This window comes from Aythya marila, assembly GCF_965140915.1.
Source record: "Aythya marila genome assembly, chromosome: 1".
NCBI lineage: Eukaryota > Metazoa > Chordata > Aves > Anseriformes > Anatidae > Aythya > Aythya marila.
This window is the reverse complement of record NC_139042.1, coordinates 87,630,664-87,651,486: the sequence shown is the minus strand read 5'-3', so window position 1 is coordinate 87,651,486 and position 20,823 is coordinate 87,630,664. Positions and strand designations below refer to the sequence as shown.

At 36.8% G+C, this 20,823-nt stretch overlaps 1 long non-coding RNA gene across 1 annotated transcript; it reads left to right on the top strand.

The window, feature by feature from the left end:
- The first annotated feature begins 18,002 nt into the window (after nt 1-18,002).
- On the top strand, nt 18,003-19,861 carry LOC309875120. The gene is made up of 3 exons (XR_014316990.1): nt 18,003-18,067; nt 19,053-19,180; nt 19,782-19,861. It is a non-coding gene; the product is annotated as an uncharacterized lncRNA (long non-coding RNA).
- The last annotated feature ends 962 nt before the right edge of the window (nt 19,862-20,823 follow it).

Here is a 20,823-nt window from a genome sequence, read left to right as displayed (position 1 = left end):
AGTATGTGATGGCATTGCATTCCAGTACCTTTACTTCTGCATTATTTTTGTAAATTTTTTTTCACTTCCTACAGTACAAAGAAGAAAGATCACCTTAAAGGTTAGGGTTATCCTAAGATTAAGGAACTGCATGTGAAATTCTAAGGTCTCCCACAGATTTCTTGTGGGATCCTGCTGAAAACAAACCCTGAATCTTTTTTTTTTTTTTTTTTTTTTGTGACGTGATGTGATGACAGTTTGTTACCTTTTTTACTTAATCAGGTTAGGAGCCAACAGTGAGAAGATAAACACCACATGGTCAGACAGTATACTGAAGATGATCCAATGATAACTTCAGTAGACAGAATCCATTTCTCAGTATGAAGTTGACATGAATTTTAGAAATCAGTTTTGTAGATGTTTTAGGTGGAGGCACCAAGACACACAGGAAATATTGAAGGAAGTGGCTCATATACCTCTTTTCTGTTTGTGTAATTTGAAGGGCTAGAGTCACAGAATTATTCATTACATAGTTTGGAGGGTATGAATAACAGCTGGTGTAGTCCTTACTCAAAACAAGGAAATGAGGTCAGCTAGATGAGGTTGCTCAAGGCCTTTCCCAGTTGAGTTCTGAATACCTATGACGATGGAACTCCCCTTGCTTCTCTGGACCCCTGTTCCAGTGCCTGACCACCCATTTTCCTTGTATCTAATCAGAATTTTCCATGTTCCAACTTATTCCTGATGCCTCACATCTTTGCCTTGTGTATCTTTGAGAAGATTCTGATTCTGTATCCACTACAACCTGCCAGTATATATACCTATAAACTGCAATATTTTCCTTTACCTATCTCCTCTCAGGGCTAAACAAACCCATCTCTCTCAGGTTGTCCTCATATGCCCAGTGCTCCATCTTGTTGACCATCATGGCTGCTCTGTGCTTGACTTGTTCCAGTATGTCAACATCTTTCTTGTACTGGGGAAGCTAAAACTGCAGAGCACTCCAAAGGTGGTGCCACAAGTGCCAAAAAGAGGTGAAGAATCACCCTGTTGGATCTGCTGTCTATGCTTCTATTAATAAAGCTCTGGATACTCTTGACCTTTAAGGGCACATTGCTGGCTCACGTTGAGTTTGTTCGAAGATATTTTTTGGCAGAGCTGCTCTCCAACCAGTCATTCCCTATCCAGTAAGTCCATACAGTGAGCTACCCCATTCCAAATACAGGGCTTCCAGTATGTTTTGCTGTTCTGTCCAGTTTAATGTCATTTGCAAACTTGTTAAGAGTACTTTCTGTGCCATCATCCAGGTCACTAATAAAGACGGTATTGGTCCAAGTGTTGTTCCCTGAAGAATGCCTCTGGTTAGTAGCTACTAGATGTTCTTTGTGTCTACTAACTCTGGTGATAAACCTTTGAACCAGGATGGCCAGGCAATTCTCAACACTACTTTTCCATTTTGTATCTCCTTAATTTGTCTTTAAGACTGCTGTGGGAAAACACATCAAAGACCTTGCAAAAATCAAGACAAACAACATCTACAACTCTCCTCTCATCCATGTTATCAGTCATCACAAATAGTAGATGACTGGTAGAAGGCAATCAGTTTGCTGAGGCACAATTTGTTCCTGAGAACTCCATCTGGCTGTTCCCAGTCACCTTCTTGATCTTGATGTGCTTGGAAATAAACAAGAAAAGAAAGCTCTACAACTTAATTTTAGTTGTTAGCATTATCTAAATACCTCTGAGAAACTGTTACTGAAGTGACAGAATCTGGCTGAGTGTGAATGGAGAAGATCTACTGAGCTATTTCAGAGTAGAACCATATTTTGCTTTAGCATTGTTCAGACTTAGCCAGTGTAAAAACAAACAAACCAAAAAACAAACAACAAAAAACACTTCATAGTTATGTTGTAGTGGAAGTAACCATATACGAAAGATGTAGGTGAAGGCTTTGAGAACAACTCCAGTATGAAATAGTTTAAGGTCCTTACACACAGGTACTATCATCTAACTTATTTAAACAGTTTACTTTATCTGACATATGATACCTTGAATTCAAAATTTATTATATACATACATCTATTGAGCTTTCTAAAGTGTAGGGATTGTAAATGATTTTGTTTAGAACTCCAATCCATTCTTAATCTTAACTGCTTTCTTAGGTTGCTATATTTAAATTCATATTCAAGAACCTCATGTTCCTTGTATGAATGTTTCTTTTAATTAAACAGGATAAGTATTTGCTACTGTGAGTGAAATCCTGAACCAAAAAGAAATTGGATAGTGTTATCTCTGAGTGAATGTATTTTGAGATAATTCCAGTTTTCACTGCCTCATTAAAATCGTCTAGCACATAAAAAAAAAAAAAAAAAAAAAAAAAAAAAAAAGAGAGAGAGAGAGAGAGAGACCTTATAAGTATTCCACTTAAACCAATTTGCTTGGTAGGGTTTGTTCACCTTGTTTATAATTATCTCTGCCTTTAAAATGTCAGTGTTACAGGGTTAACAACACTCTCTTTCTGTGGCAAGTATATTTGAAGGAGACTGAGCTGAAGGAAAAAAACTTTCCTTTTGCCTGTAGCTTGCTAAGTTGGTACTTACTTTGCTGTCAGCTTCACCTTATCAAGTACTAGGAACACCTTATTAATTCCTTCAGTTTTTGTCCTCCAGTTTTACTCCTGTGTGACTTATGCTAAGGATTGTGTTTATGCTTAATCTATTTTTAAGGCTAATTCACAAGAATTCAGTGGGGTTTATTTCAGTTTATGAAGTTGTTGCCTAGCAAATAACAGTGAACAGTCTCACTGTTCTTTCCTAAGAAAAGCAGGTGTAAATATGGGAAAATTGTTTTCCTTTCATTATTGGATTTTTTTTTTCCTTTATGTATTTTTACTTTGCTACTGTCTCCCTAAGCATCTCTAGATAGAAAATCTTTAATCTTCTGTGAAATCTCTGTTATCACAGAATCACAGGATCACAGAATTGTAGGGGTTGGAAGGTATCTCAAAAGATCATTGGATCCAACCACCCTGCCAAAGCAGGTTCCTTAGGGCAGGCTCCTTAGAGCAGGCTGCTCAGGTAGGCGTCTAGATGGGCCTTGAATATCTACAGAGAAGGAGACTCCACAGCCTCCATGGGCAGCCTGTTCCAGTGCTCTGTCACCCTCACTGTGAAGTTCTTTCTCATGTTCGTGTGGAACTTCCTGTGCTCCATCTTGTGGCCATTACCCCTTGTCCTGTCCCTGTAAACCACTAAAAAGAGGTTGGCCAAATCCCTCTGTCTCCCACAGCACAGGTATTTATACACTTCAATGAGATTCCCTCTCAGTCTTTTCTCCAGGCTGAACAGGCCCAGGTCTCTCAGCATTTCTTCATAGGGAAGATGCTTAAGGCCCCGTATCATCTCTGTGACTCTCCAAAAAAATGTGACATTGTGTATGCAAATGCTCTCAGTAAGGAATTACTGCTTAGTGAAAAGAAATGCAGGCATACAATGTCTATCTTTCAGAGGTTTGTTGTTGTGAAACAGAATAATTCAGTTCTAGGTCACCCAGTTATACTAGATCTAAGTCAAGGGTGGTAAAAAATGTTTACAGTTGGATGGCTGTGCAGTGGCTTCAGTAAAATGAATGTATCTACTTTCTACTTTCCAGTGAGCAGGTGTTAAACTATTAAATAGTTACTGCAACTATAGATACTGTCTCCTGGGATTTCCCTCCTTATCTTTAGGTCCACCTAGAGACATCTCAGCAAACGAGCTGAATGGGTAGACCTTGCATCCTTCTTTCAGAGGTACAGCTAGTGTTAGGCTATGTTGGTTGATGTGATTTTCTGCTCCTGTGGGAAAGTAAATTTTCATTATGTCTAAGAAATTAACAACAAAGCATCTAGATTCACTCATCTAGGTCTGTTAATACAGGTGGATCCTTTCTGTAGGTACCCATTCCTGAAAATTTGGAATGACTATTTTTCACAAGTGAATCCATGTAAAAAAGCTTAGGAAACCAACTAAAGAAAACCCATTCTTTAGAAAGTGTTAGATGGTTTTCCCTGAAACTCTCCAAATGGCCTCACATTGAGTATCAAAAATAAAAAATGCATATCAGGACTAGTCACTGTGAAATCTCTTTGTCTTGATGTAAATTATTTCATAGATGCAGTGATATATAGAAAGGTTACTGTTGATGTTGTACCCAGGAATAATACTCTCTGGATTGACAAACCATTGACAATGTTCTAGTTTAGAAACAAAAAGCGTCTTTAATGAATGGAAAATGATAACACTTGGCCATTATTCATCTGGAGCTTCTCTGTGTATAAATCTACATGTTTTACAGAGCTGCCTCAGGAACTACAAGATTTCATTTTTATCTTTATGGCTGCTTGTACAGATCTTCTGGTTATTCTGTGGTGTTTCAACACTGTGAAGTCTGGGACCTTTCTGTAAGATCAGAACCATGACACACATATATCATATGTATATATATAATATGTATTGCTAAATTGATGCTGGCTGTCTGAGCTATCATATTAAAACTGAAAAACAAACAAACAAACAAACAAACAAACTGTGTAGCTGTTCATGAGATAACTTGATGAAGTTCTCTATGTAAATTTGTTTAAATACTACAGCTCATTTGTTTGTTTGTGTTTTAATATCATAGCATAAGTGTAGAGAGAACTTTGCTAGCTAGTGTAAATTTCCATTGTGAGCATTTTTATATATCACTTATACTCCTCTCTCACACCCTCCTTGTGCTTTTCTCCACTGTAACACAATCCCTTGAGCCTGTTCTGTGGCATCTCAGTCACAGAAAATATGACTGTGGTCTTCCAAGGCACTCAAGGTGTTCTCATAGTACACACGTCAACATCTCATACTATGTAGTAACAGGGAGTCCTACTTTCATGTCATAGGGTTGACTTGCTTCTTGTTTCCCTAAAGAGAATGATAAAGCTGCTATTGTCTCAAACAAGATCCCTAGGCTGAGCTTTTCTTAAGGGTTCATTTTATTTTTGCTGGTTGTTTTCCCTTAGATACAAGGTTGTAGGAATAAAATTTCATTCTTAAGGTCTGTCTGTAGAAGTTGGATAATATTTGCTGCAGTCTTTCTACATGCAGAACAAACATTACTTGCCAGAAAGAAATTTGCTGATTTTTTCCTCCTTTTAATCCCAAAACAATGGAGATGACTTTGAAAGTCTTCAGCCAGTAGCCATGGAACACGATACAGCAAACTCAGCTCAGTCCAGCTTTCTTTCTGTCTAACTCTTTTAAAAGACCAGCTCTCATCTGCCTCACGATTTTCAAAATTGTTTTTTTGTATGCCCTTGTTCAATACAGGCATAAGTGTTTTAACTTCTAGGTCATCCTGTAAAATCTTACTTTATGTGTTTAAGGAGAAAATGTGAAAAATTGTTTTCAGAATTATGGGATAGGCTTTTTTGTGGCTTGCCAGATTAAGTTACTTATCCCTACTAAATGTTCTTTAATGATGCTAGTTATGTTTTGCCATAAATTATTATCTCATGCTGAATGATCTTGAAAAGACTATCTTTACTGTTCACATTTTCTGGCTTATGAGTGGTTTGTGATGGCTTCTCAGAAGTGTGTTACACAGTACAGTTCAGTTAAATGGGAGCCTTACAAATCTCACATAGGGGAATATGTCTGGTACAGTGTAGTCTGGTGCCTTTAGTAGCTAAATGGTATGTCAGCATGTAAAAATCAATTGAAACCAACTGGCATTGTCTGCAAGTTGGAGTAGTCTATAGGTACAAAATGTATTGTAAAATGTAATTCTAGTTGTGTGGTCCTCCATTTGTTGACTTTTTTTTTTTTTTTTTTTCTTGCTCTGCTGCAGCCATTAAACAAATCAATCCTAATTCACTGTAGCTCCTAAAGGACTTTGTGAAAAGCTTCTTTAAAACTGGTTCATAAAACAAAAGCATATCAACATGATGTTATCCTCCAAGCTAGTGATACTTGTCATGATCATTTAATAGGCAAGTTTTTCTTTTTATTGATGTGTGTATCAAGGAAGAAGATAAAACAAAAAGCAACAAACAACACAGCTCTTTTATGTGGAGATCTTTTTTCACCATTGATTACCTTAATTTGTTTTTATCCAGCAATTCCTGCAAAATTCAGTGTGTTATCAAATTATCAGCCTTGTATTTCTGCTATCAGGGCTCAATGGGCTCTTAAGTAGTGAGTTGACCAGTTATGGATACATGCCTTATGAACTCTTTTCCCAAGTATTACTTAAAAGTAAATGCAGTGATTTCTCCCTATTGTTCTAATTTTTCTTCAGGCTGTGAAAAGTAGCTCCCAAAGTTATTGATTCACTGGTTTAATTAATTCATTTACTGTTGTATGTCATACTTTCTGTTTGGATGGTTCAACTATTCTGTTGCTGTTAGCATATCCTTATAGTGCACAATAATTTAGGGTTTTGGTATTGGTGCTTGAAACAAATTCCACAAGATTCCACTAGACATTTCACTACGTGCTACTCCTGCTTATTGGGATCGTACATTGCCTTTTGCAACACTCCAGACTGGTGAGAACTGATACAGAGCCTGTGAAAGGACTTCAATTTTCACAGCACTTTGCTGAACACCTTCTGCAGACAAGTTTTTCTCAAGATCCCTCTCTAAAGGAATGACAGCAATATAAGGGGATATAGCTACGCTAGCTTTAAACTAGCTTCACAGTTGCTGATAGGTCTATGTTGGTAGATCAAGGAGCACATTTTGCTGTAAAACCCACCTGAGGAGCCGGGTAAATGCTAAGGAGATTAGTTCATGCTGGTGTCTGTACTGCTGTGGTTACAATGCCAAAAAGTGCCCAAATCATCTAGTTTAAAGTGTGACTACACAATCTCTATTGCTGCAGTAGATGTAAGACTGCCATACCCTACAGCAGTGAGAGAAAACCCACACTATAAACAGAGATAATCACTGGCATGTTCCAGTGTGTCTTACTAATGTGTTTGTTTATCATATGAGAGCTTAGCTCTCTTTTCTCTTATGTCCTTGGTGTACTCCAGCTACTTTGGGTAGTTTTAGGTGTATAATTCACTGTGTTTCAGATACTAACACTTGTAAATAACCCTTGCTGCTACACCCAGAGTCTCTTGAAAGGTTAATTTTCTTTCAAAATGAAGGTCAAAATCCCAACATAAATCCACCTCCCAGTAGTGTCTGTCCAGAGTCTTACCAGGCACTTGATTCACGTGGGAAGCTGTGGACATTGTGTTAGACTGTAAGCCAAAAAAGTTTTTGATCTCTGCCTGACCTTACTTGAAGTTATGGGCATAAAAGTCTTAGGTCTAAAACAAAAACGGCAAGCTTAAAATATAGTGGAAACAACATTGTTACTAATTCCTTGCATAAATCACCTCATGTCTCTCCGCATCTTTTCATTCTCCCTATCTTTGTCTGTTTTGGCTTTCTAGGTGATAAGCTCTTCAGAAACAAAGATTTGTTGTTTTCCCACTTGTTTGCAAAACATATCACAAGGAAGTGCTCTTCTCAAATAGTGACAGAGGATGTAGGCATATTCCTGTGCTACATTTTTCTCCTTGTCATTTCTTCCTTGTGAACAGGAGCTTGTTTTGCATGTCTGCAGCTTGTGTGAGAGGCTGGGTGGAAATAACAAGTATTGCTCAGAGCATCAACTGTCATCTGGCTTTTCTGGGTGAATTTTCCATCTGCCTGTCCTGGTCAGTTTGGGATCACAGTGTGTTGGGAGAATCAATGGAAGTTTCTTGCTCCTAACTGCATAATTTCTGATCATGGACTGTTGATCATGGTGAAAAAACAAAGTCATATGTACACTACAGTCACAACAATTGATATGTTGAAGGTAAGTTTAAATTAATTGGTTAGACACAGTTCTAGCTCTGACAACATGAGGTTTATTAATACCTGAAAACAATTTTTTGCAATCAGATTTAGCAGCTTGTGTTATATTCCATATTACTGGTCCTAATGGGAGACCAGCAGTAGCCTTAGCTAGCTACAGTCAAGGCTGCAATGGCATTCACAGACATATTCACTGTCTGACAGGATTGAAGATGATTGAAGATGATCCTTCAGTCTCTAAGAGCAGGGTAGCTTATTTGCAGGATAGCTTATTTGCTTACTTGTGGTGTTTCAAAACACTGGAATTCTGTAAGCAAACATTCATAAATATTGTTCAGGTTTTTTTTTTTTTTTTTTTTTTTTTTAATCGGGATGTAAATTCAACATAAATTGATCATAACACCTTCTGATATAAGATAGCAGAAACAGGCTTGTATACTTAGCCACAGCTAATTGTTGCTTGACTACCAGATCCATGGGACAAGACTACCATAGTGCAAACTTGTGTGAAGCTAGGCAAGTTACCATCCTGTAAAACAAAAGGCTTTTGGAACTCTTATTTAACTGTCCTGTACCTGTGTTGCCTGATTTAAAAATGTAGAACCAATGCCTTGAGCTTTTTTTTTTTTTTTTTTTTTTCTTGCCTCTTGAACCAAATGATACAACAATGGAAAGAGCTTTGCTCATTTTAAAGGAAACTTCATATCAATTCGAAGTCTAGAAGGCCTAGTACTGTATCTGAGCACCTGAGGAAAAAATTGTTGTGGGCACAGAAGATAAAAGTATGCATGATCCATGGTTAAAAGCCTCCATAATTCTTAACAATAAGACTTTCCAATTTAACATAGAAAAGGAATGACTTGGGTTGAAGTATCTGTATCTCACTATGCTGTCTGGTGTTCAAACAGCCTCAGTATTATGGGGGAAAGGAAAGCAAAATTTGAAATAACTTGTCTTTTGGTATTATTCATGTCTCATTTTTGTAGCATACTAAGCATTAAATAGGATATTTCTATCCTGTCCTAACCGTACTTAGAAATTCAAATAAGACATAAGAAGATTAAGGGAAGCTAATGTTATTAACCCTTTAATGTTGTTGACCACAGTATAATACATTTTAGGTTAAAAGGACAAGGTATCTAAAAATATCTTCAAGGAACGCTGCCAGTAGTTGTTAATTTGCAGACATTATTTATAGTTTTGGTGGTAAGTGGTAAGTTTCTTTCTAACTCGTTTATCTCAATCAGATGTTTTTCCTGGATACAAAAATAAGCCAGTAGCAATTTTAATTGCTGCAATATTCCTTCTCGTAGAAAATGTGATGAGTCACTGGGGGATAATTCACTTAGGCCTGAAGCCATGCTACAAGACAACTTTTTTTTTTTATGCTTCACTCTTTTTTGTTCACCTGCCCTGCTTAGGTCATAAGGAGCACAAAACAACATGAAAACTAGCAAACCAGTCTAGTGGGGGTGAAGGAAAAATGAAAACTTTTCCTCTTATTTACATCTTACTTCTGTCATAACACTGAATTTTTCATGTTATAACATGTCATGTTACCTTATCTACATAAGAGACATAATCAAGAGACATTTCAGTTTTAATTTCCTCCCTTATTTCCCTTCCCTCCTCCCCCCCCCCAATTGCATCTGTTTTTTAAACAATTGCTTTTTCTCTGTTGTTGGTAAAGACCTTGGAAATGTGTGGGGGTTTAACCTGGTCAGCAGCTAAACACCACACAGCTGTTTGCTCACCCTCCCCCTCCCTCTCTGGGATGGGGGAGAAAAGTGGGAAAGTGAAGCCCGTGAGTTGAGATAAAGACAGGTTATTAAGACAGGAAAATAATAATACCAATAATAATAATAACAAGAATGATGATAATAGTACTACGAATAATAATGTGTACAAAACAAGTGAAGCACAATGCAATTGCTCACCACCCACTGACTGATGCCCAGCCTAACCCCGAGCAGTCCGGCCCTCCTCCCCCCGGCTAGCCACCCCTATATATTGTTCAGCATGACGTCAGATGGTACGGAATACCCCTTTGGCTAGTTTGAGTCAGCTGTCCTGAGTCTGTCCCCTCCCAGCTCTTGCTGCACTCCCAGCCTGCCTGTTGGTAGGACAGAGCAAGGAGCTGAAAAGTCCTTGGCTTGGTGTAAGCACTGCTCTGCAACAATTAAAACATCAGCATGTTACCAGCACTCTTCTCATCCTAAGCCAAAGGTACCTATAGGTAGGTACTAGGAAGAAAATTAATTCTGTCCTAACTGAAACCAGGACAAAATGTTATAGTTAATTTTGGGAACTGGGTTATCACAATTTAGATGTTGATGTGGACATGAATTAGACACAAGTTGCTCTGAAATTATTCTGAGGCAAGGAGCCTGTTTCATGGGTTTGATATATGTGTTGCATTCTGCACCGAAATAGTTCTCATCTACTCTGCTAAGCACACATCCTTTTTCCAGATGTGCCTATGTAACAATAGTACTAATGTTGTCTGGGTCTAGTGTGAACAGATATTGCAAAGAGAAACAAAAGAACAAGATGCATTATTAAATGACAAAAGACATTGCATTATTAGTCTGAGACAACCAGCTTCTCCAAGGCAATCAACAACCATTACTAGGTTGAAAGTTTTGAAAGGTTGGACTTAGTGTTTAGGGACATGGTTTAGTTGGTGAAATTGGTAGTGGGGTGATGGTTGGAGCAGATGATCTTGGTGCACTTTTCCAGCCCTAATGATTCTATGATTTTATCTGGACCTGCTATTGTTATGTGCCAGGATGTCCCTCTCTAATTCACTGTGTTTGTTGCCTGCCAGAGGTTATCTGCAGGCAAAAAGAGTCAAATTTGTTGCCCTTCATCTCCTTTAGTTCTGGCAGATCACCTGTTTTCTATGGGAATATGGCCATTTCAGGCTGATTTTATCCAAATGGAGAAAAATGGGTCTGTTTGGTTGCTGCAGATGACTGCTGTTTCTCACCCTAAAATGTACAATGGCAATGCTATGAAGTGGTGGCAGCTCTCACTATAATCTTTCCCCCTTTGCCTTATCTATCATTTGCATGTCCCTGCAAGTCTGCAAGGCTCACTGACTGATGCCAGTTCTTAGACAGCAGATGCTCTTCTGTTTAGCTTGCTGTTAAACAAAATATCAGTTACTGACAACCTAGGCATCTTTGATTCTGTAATTTAAATAGACTAAATATGGCATTAGATCTCACATTTTGGTGTTTTCTTTCAGGAGACTATAAAAAAGTTGGTTCCAATATGCACATAAGTAGGAAAAAAAATAAATAATGAAAAACAGACTGCACTTATTTGTTTTTCCCTCTCTATATCTGTTACTCAGTTGGTGCTATGGCTGCTATTGGTAGGTGATAGAGAATTAGGTAGACTCCATAATTTATGTGACAGTTTACCATTTGTTTGGTAGCTGTTCACAGTGGCTTCTCTGATGGTAAAAATATTTTGATCTTTCTTTGAGAAGATCAAAAAGTGAGATTGGCGTAGAGAAAAGAGGGACCCTTTCTATGTTTGTTGTTTTTATATGATTTTTTTTGGGGGGGTGAATCAGGTTCTAGTCTTTTCCAGGGTGAAATCATCAGATCTTAGATATAGATGGAAGTCACTTGCATCATCAAAAGATAGTTGCTTTCGAAGTCTTAAGGCTCTGGTAGAAATCAGTTTTCTTTTTTTGTCACTAGGAATATATGTGGAGTTCATGCTGAAGAAAGGAAACTAGCTTTGATAATTACATATTAACTAATTTTCTCCAGAAATATGTTCTTCTCATAGTACTTACCATTATTTTTCCACATTTATTGCAAATACCCCTTTGTCTGCAAAGTAAAACAGACTCCAACATTGTACTGATAAAGGTGTAAGTAATTAATTACAAACTTGTTCATTACAGAGTAGAAGTCATATTTTACTAAATTAATTCAGTTTTTAATAAAGAAAAGTTCTCCCAGACTTCTTGCAAATGTAGGGTAAATGTTTCTCAGGTGGTCCATTCTCAGCCAATATGTACCAACGTTGAATTTGATATGCTGTAAGAAGATTTTTAGCTCCAGAATCTTTTTATAATGATGTCTCAGGAAAAAAAAAATGCTATATGGGACTATTTGCTCCAATTAACTGACTTAAATCTATTGCCTTTGGTCTAGGATGCTCATTTTCTCATAATATAAACAAGATCTTATTCCCTCAGCTTGGTCTATAATTTGGCATAGGTGGAAAGCTTTAATTGCTCCATCAATTGCATTGTTTGCTTTAGGCTGACATTAGGTGTTTCTTACCTTTCTCTTAGGTTTTGAAGTTTTTAAACTTCTCATTCTTGAAATGATTTAGGAATCTCTATCCAGATGGCTTTTAAGTAAAACTTGCTTCAAAACAATGCAACTGAGATATAATTATTTTTGTAATAATAATTATTTTGTCTATGCAGCTAGACTCATTTAGCTCAACTGTACATTGTTGAAAGTTTTCTCGTTTTCTATAGATATCTTCTTTTTTTTTTTTTTACAGCTTCTTGTGTCTCTTACAAAAGTATAATAATAATACTAATAGTTTCTAAAGGAATTTCATCTAAATCTTAGTGGCCAGTGAGTCAATAATCATGTATATTTTCACCAATCTACATAATTCTTTTTTAGCTCTGAAATCAGATGTTGTCTGAAGTGGAGCAGGAGGTGTATTCACCTGATTAAGCGTATGCCCTAGGCTATCAAATTTGAACAACTATTTTTTACCAAAGAAGAACTTCAGGTATAATTACCGTGACCTCTGTAGAGAATAAAAAATTAGGAATATTTATGGCTTACCTTAAAACAAAATGGTTACCTTAAAGCATCTATGCTAAACTTAACAAAAGATTGATTAAGAAAAGACTAAATCAAAAGATTTAACCAAAGATTCATTCTATTAGTGATAATAGGAACAATAGAGTGAAGCAAAAGTAAAAAGTATGTAAATCTGGTCCACTGGAAGAAAGAAAAGCCATTTATGCATTTTAAAAAGACAAACTTCATATGCCTTGGTGTTGCTTATGTTCTTTTGAATATTTGATTAATTTGAGGAACCAGTTTGCAAGCATTAGGAGGCCTGAGTCAGTGTGCTTTTTTATTTATTTATTTTTATATTTTTTTTATTGATATGCAAACTAATAAAAGAATATCTCCACAAATTCCATCACATGAACTACAGCATGTTCTTTGGTCTTCATTTAAACAGCACTGGTGAACCACTCTTTACCTCAGACAGTCTCTGATTTCAGAGGTACCAAAGCCCTTAGAAAGATTAGTGTAAAGATACTTGACCATTGATTCCTGACCCATAATTAAAATAATAATAATAATAATACTGCTAACACAAGAGTGATCTTGTCTTTCTATTTTACTTTAGTACATTCACTTAGGAGAAGTGGATCCTGGACAGAAATCTAATCCTAGCAGTAATCTTGCTTTTAACATATCTTATCCTGCAATGAACTCCCTTTGGTTCTTAGTGTAGGTATGCTGGTGTTCTGCTTGAGATATTATGGAAAATTTTTTTTCCTTCTTGTGGCAGTGCTATACTGTGAAAACACAGCTTGTGAGGTTTATACATTTATTTTGGGTAAAGAATTACTTCATACAATAGATCTGATTACACAGTATAACATTATTTCAGAAATGCTGAGGGCTAGATCCATGAGAAGGGAAAAGTAGTGGATCTTACCCATTTATTCCATCTGATAGTTTCACCAAAAGACTGTTGTAGCGACCTTTTCACTACTGGATTAATTTAAGAAAAAATCTTTTTATTGTGCCATTTTTGAATTAGTCTGACACTTGCCTATTTCTGATGAGAAAGACAACCTCTGTTTATGTGCTGCATTATTGTATACCAATAGTTTCTCAAACTGTTGCATGCTTCAAGTTAACCCTTATATCACTATCTTAAGGACCACCTAGAATCCACTCCCCATCCCTCCAAGTGCTAAGCCACCATGACACCAGGGAGGTTAGAAATTATATTTCTTCCATAATTTTGTTGAAGACAGGTCCTGAAGCTGTGAAATAACTGGTAATTTGTAAATGTCTATGAAGTGAAAAATCACAGAGCACTGAGAGAATACCTCAAGTGCTCTGCAATTACTGTAGTGCTTTTTATTATCCTCAAAGGCAGATAGAAGAACTTTTCACCACTATCATAATTTTCACACAGAAAATGTTAATAAAAATTGGTTCATAGTTCTGTGTTGTACTAAAAGCAGCTATTTCTTCCCTGCACCCCTTTCAGGTAACTACAAGAAAATTTAATATTTTACTCCAACAGTAACTGGAAGGATTTAAAATGGCTTCAGGAATACCTTTATGAAATTCTTGGTTGCCTGAGAGCTTCTGAAATAGCCACTAAATCTGTTATCTGCTACACTAGAGACTATGTTTGTAGGTGTATTTTGTTGGTGGTGTGTTTTTTGTTTGTTTGTTTGTTTTTCTGAATCACCTGGGACTATTACCACTGGTATAGGTTGATGCTAGTGAAGATATTCTGTCTCCAGTACTCAAAGGTATTGAGAGGCAGCTAAGCAGCAACCTCAAGTCAGCACCAACTGTGAAGACAAAAGCATGATATAATAAAAAGGTATGAAAGGAACATAAAAAAAAATAAAAAAATAAAAGTATGTCTTTACTGTAATCAGTCAACAAAAAATCCTGTTTATTTTAGATGTTTACAAGGTAAGTTTTCTTTCTAGTCAAAGCAAAAAAAGGCACTTTGGGGACCAATTGCTCAATTGCTCTCTTTTAAGCATTTGCTTTGTATCTTAAAAGGTGATGCAACTTGCCTGTGACATCTAAGTGCTGTGAGTCACCCATCACTGCGTAGCTTCTATGGCAGCTCTTTAATACTTTTAAACCTTTAATTTTTCTTAATATACTTTTTACTTTAGTAAAGAAGAGGAGGAGCCCTGCTCACACCTGTCCAACGTATTGCTGCACTATGCCCAGCAAACAGCTGTAAGAAGGCAAAAAACTTTCACATGCATGCAATAAATTTGTTTTTCTTGTTCCTTGAAACCTGGAAACAAAGATTTATCTTTCTAAATACTACTTAGTGGTGCTCTTTATTATCTGTTTGCGAATGCACAGGCAGTCATTCTATAACATTAGCAGGTAACTGTCACTGGGCAGAAGCCTTTGGAAAGATGTACATAAGAGGCACAGAAAAGGCCTTGTATGTGTGTAAATGTATTGAATCTCTTTATCCACTCTCTGGGGCAGTAAGGAATTTACTTTAATTACAGTAAGCCTGTTGGGTTAAACAATTTTCTGAGGTACTCTGCATAATTTAGAGAATTTCTATGTGACTCATTGGTGCCTTCACAGGCATGAATAAATACATGAAGTGGGGGAGGTGAGCTTTTCTCTGCAGAATACCAAATATTTTTTATTTATTTTTATTTTATGGATGAGTGCACATTTACTTAACTTTCCAGGGTTGTTTGAGGTCTCAAGACATGAATGTGCAACACAGATTACTTTTTCTGTTTCTTGAGTACCTACTCATGTATGGAAGAAGCTATTTGGGGTTGTTCTGTGAAAAAATGACAGTATAATTAGTTCACATGCTTGCTCTTTCTCTTTAAGATAGTCATAAACCACACAAGAAACATTAGAGAACATCTATGTTCTCTATTGTCTCTCCATGGTCTTTCAGCTGGCTGTAGGAAAGATGGTAAGTAGTTTCATACTACTGAGCTGTGTATATGACATGGTGCAAATTATAATTCTTCATTGCCAGATTATCTTGGACTGGGGATCTGGCAGTTTTTCCTAGAGCAAATAGCATACTGGATACTGGTCCTATCTTAATTAATTATTTGTAAAGAGAACCCTTGAAGTTGATTGTCTACTATTTCCACTAACAGAAAATACCTTTAATAAGGTAATATATTATATTACCTTATATACAAGTAAGGTAATATATTAAGGTAATAATATATCACATTATTAAATTTATATATTGTATATAAATGCAATACTTGTATTGCATTTAGACATGAACAATAATAATTGTCATTACTTGCAATATCAGTTATGGGTGAAAATTGTGTGTAGTCAGAAAGCTCTGGTCTTGCATGTTGGCTTGTTTTGTGTGTACTGTAAGTTCCTCTCTGACTTTTGATGAGAATAGAAACTGACGGATCAGTGATCTTGAAGCTGGGGCTTTAATTATTAACACTGACTTGTTTATTTTTCTCTACCATAATGCTTTATCTTCTTTTAATACATGAAAAAAATAAGGTTATTTCTGCCTTTCTGCCCTGTACAAGAAATGCAAGGAATCCTAAGAGTAGCAAGGGATTATAGGATTTTTTTTTTTCCCCAGTTCATTATTGTAAATTCATTCACAGACACTACAAGAAGTGATAAATTTTGGCAAAGGAAAACTTTCCTATACAACATTTCCTGTAATGTTCTGGCAGATTATCCCTTAATAAAATAAATAAATAAACATTGAGTCTGTATTAATAGCAGTTATGTTGCACCATGTGGCCATTTCCTGTCTTTACTAACACATGAAGAATATGCTCAAGAATATGAAAGCAACCCACTTAGGATTTCCTTAATTAGAAAAATGGCTTTGGAGCCATGCTGGTTGCATAAAGATTGAACTGATATATCACACCTGAGCTAAAGACTTCTGTTCCATTATTTTTTTCCTTTTTTTTTTTTTTTTTTTTTTTTCTCTCCCTTTTTTCCTTTTCTTTTTCTGCTGTTTGCTTTGATGTGTAAGTGTGTGTCTGGCTGCATCTAGTGAACAGAGCTGAGACCTGTTGGTTTACTTTTTCCAAAAACTATTTTTACACATGAGATTTCTTGAAAGGTTCTTTCTATTTATCTGTAGAGTTTTCTTTTTCTCACTTGACATTTCTTCTATCATCTGATAAAATCATCTTACAAGGAAGAAGGAAACTGGTTTTTCTCTCACAATACAGATCAGATATCTGAATTAATAGACTGTGGTGATAATATTTCAATTGAACAGGTCAAAATTGGATGTAGCTGTATTTTTAAGTTTCAAGTACTCATCTGTGAGCCACAAAGCTTTTTTTTTTTTTTTTTTTTTTTTCTGTTTTCAAGGTGCTTTTAATTGAAGCTGAAATTAAATGTGGCAATACCCTGATTGCAGCTTTTCTTTCAAGGTCATACTGTAATCCTTTAAATTCATTTTCTTTCAGGTCTTATGGAGTTTCTCTCCCTAGGGAAATACAGAGTTATTCATTCACTGAGAGAAACAGGGAGGATGTTGTTTAATATTTTGCTTTGTTTATACAATGCTATTCGAAACATTTCAGGGCTCTGATTAAACTAGAGGAAATGACTTTCTAAGAAGAGTTTCTAAAGGCAATATATTCTGGGATGTGTACTCCAGACTGCCTCTGCCTCCAACAATTTTGTAAATAACTTTAATATGCCTGTGAATGCCATAGCTGCATATCAGCAATGTCTAGGGCATTGTTCACAGGAAGGAAACGGAAGAATGAGAACATTGTGAACATGCTCCTGACAAAAAGAAAATAAGGATATATTCTTTTAATGGACAGCTTCTGTTTCTTCAAGGTAAATAAACAAAAAACAGAAACCTACTATTGTGATATCTAATATTGTAAAATTCCTTTTTAGCTAGAAAAGCATGCTGATGCACGAATCTTGGATCACTCATTTAATCTTATTTAAACAAAAACCATATCTGAAGTTTCTGAATTAATTCCTCTCACACTGAAATGTTAGCACAGTTTAGATTAAGACATTAAAAAAACCCTCTAACTTCATTAAGAAGTTATTAATAGATTTGCTGTAACCAGTCATCTTGGAGAAACACAATGTAAGATCTTATCAGAAGAACGTGAGTATTTTAAAAATAACAGTCAATCTGAAATAAAAGGCACTTGGGATGAAAATGATTAACAATTCAATACAAAGATTGGTAAATTAATTCGGCTGGGTGGGATTATTCCTCTTAATGATCCTCTCATTGAAAAATAATAATGTCATTGATATTGCTCTGAGGGATGCAGCAAGGAAAGCTGCTGCCCTTCCTTTTTTCCAATTTGTAACAACACGAGTCTTGGCAGTAGGCACACCGGCACAGGCATCACAGGAGATCACATCTGGAGCTGTCTTGACTCCCAGGAGGCTGGTGGCACTGCCTTGTTGCCATCAGGTAGGTGACAGACCTTTACATCAGCTTATCAGCCCCGTGAGTGCTGCTGGTAGCTGCAGCATCCTGTGGCAGAGCTGGCCACGATGGCTGGGGCCTACCTGTCTGCAATGGCCACCCCCTCCCAGCAGCCAGCCAGCTGCAGCACTTGTTGAGTTTCCGTGGAATAGGGAGGGAAAGGGAAAGAATGGAAGAGGCTAAACGTATGCAAGACTGCTTTATAACCAAGTCCTCATGATGCATCAGGGTCTGCCAGTGTTGGCCTTGATTGAGAGTTCCTGCAGTTTTCATCCTCATGGTTTTGCAAGTTTTAAATGCTACTACACTCCGTTGAATGTTTCATTTCCCAGTTAGCTACCCTAAACAAACTTGTTGAAACAGCAGCTGAAAACTTGTTTGTGTTTCACTAGTGTGGGAGGGAAGAGAGTATTGGTATGAGTGCCAATAACACAAAGAGGATTTCAAGCAACAAAAGCAGTGAAATGTGACACAGAGGTAAACAGCAAAGCCTGAAACACGAGCAGTAGTGACCTACCTGTTTTTCTCAGAAGCCTTTGAACTGGCCAGGACACTCCAGTCAGAACAAAAATGGATTCAGACCTGTTTATGTTAGTTTCATTTTCATACTTGGCTTTCTGTTTGAAGTGAGATCTGTATAACAAGCTAAGCTTAAAATTTTTGATTCCACATAATATTTTGTATCAAAATATATAACACAAATGAGGTTGGCATGCACAGGCCAGGTCTCTATTGCATTGTATTCAAAACATAACTCAGAACTCAGAGACCCTGGGATAGACGCTATGTAAATTACTGAAATTAAATCAACTTCTGGGCGTATTCCAGACATTTGACCTGATGAAATGGTTACTGGATACAATCAGAAAGTGAAAGAGAAGGCTGTATAATGAAACCAATTTTTTAGTTTTAAAGCATAGCTGTTGCCACAGCAACCTCTGTAATGGACATGTTTAATCCCAAAATTCAGCATTGCACCTGAACTGACTTCAACTGTAAGAAGGATACCAGTGCTTGCAAGCCACCTGTCTGACTGAGAAGAATTCGACCCTCCAAGTTGGGATGAAAAGTATATATGCACATAAACTGGTGATGAAGGTTATTTATTACTTAATGCCGTATAATTTTTCTTTTAATATATTTATTGGATTTCATAAGCCTAACAAAGATAAGCGCAGCATAAATGATATTCTGAGGAAGATACTGGGCTGAGGCAGACATTTCTGGAGACTGTCAGTTTCTGTAAACCCAAGGTTCATGCACTAGACTGTAGTTTAACATACCTCTATTTACCAGCCTTTCCAGCATGGTGTCACAAGATACCTGATCTATCTTTGAGTCCTGAGTCATATCTGTTTTACTTAAGATTGTTTTTCTGCTCATTTTAATCCTGTCTGCTTCTACCAGAATGGAAAAATGAGATGACACCCTGCCAATTTTTAGGACAAGTAAAACTCATACTGTTTCTGAGTACAGTGTGTTTCACTGTAGGTTCATTATTCTTTCTAGACTCTGATTTAAAGCATAAATCTGATAAGTTTTATATGTCATTAAGCAGACCACGAATTTCATTTCAGAGTCTGAAACTTTTTTCTTTTTGATTCCTGCTATGATTTGGAAGGAGCAGGGAAGTTTTAAGGTGGGCAATGCTGTGAGTGAATTACTTTATTTACAGTATGTCATACCTCCATTCTTTTAGATGGTACTCTTCATGCTTCAGATAATGCAGAGACAAGATGGATTAACCCCTAACTTTCTTGCAAAGCATCTGCTGCCAGGGAGAAATCAATGAAGCACAGTCATAGTTGAAGACCTTCATTTTGCAGACCCCATGCTGTGGTGAAAGAGATTGAAATAATAAAATGATTTACACTGTGGCTGTTTGGTTGATAAATTAATCTCTTTTCCACTGTGCAGGCTAAGGCTGTAAACGTGCCGTATGCCAGCAGGGTTCACTGAGGAAAGGCACAACTGTTGATCTTGCTACTTAATGACAACATATGACAAGACCTATCCCAAAATCCTGCCCTGATGGTTGGATCCCAGTTCAACTCCCTGCTTCTAGTACTGGAACCTGGAGGAGCCTCTCTTTTCTCTTACTTTTTTTTTTTTTTTTTTTTTTTTTTTTTTTCCTCCTATTTTAATTCAATCCTTAAAAAACAAGCACACAAACCTACCATCAATCAGGACCTACCATCCTGATGGCTGTATGTACTCATTCTTGCTGACAATGAACTCAGGAAAAAGTTCTTCACTGAGAACGTGGTCAGGCACTGGAACAGGCTCCCTGAGGAAGTTCTGATAGCACTGAGCCTGATGGAGTTGAAGAAGCATTTGGACAATGCTCTCTGACATCGGGTCTGATTTTTGGGTGATCCTGCATGTAGCCAGGAGTTGGATCCCAATGATCCTTGTGGCTCCCTTCCAACTCAGAATAGTCTATGACTCTATGATTATATAATTCTGTAATTCTACCACTTCTTATGACTCAGAGTGCAGGGAAATAACTGTAAAGAGACATGTTAACTAAAGAGGTAATGACTTAAAAGGCAATGAGTAAACTGAACTAAACTAAACTTGAGATGTGAGAGTACTAAGGGAAGGGTCTAAAACTGAGCCAGGCACTGAGTTAATGACTAAGTAATGTGGACCATGACAGGCACATTTCCTTTTTCCTTCTTGTTTTTATTTGGTGGAATAGAACTAATCATTCTTGTGAATTAAATTACCTGTGAAATCAC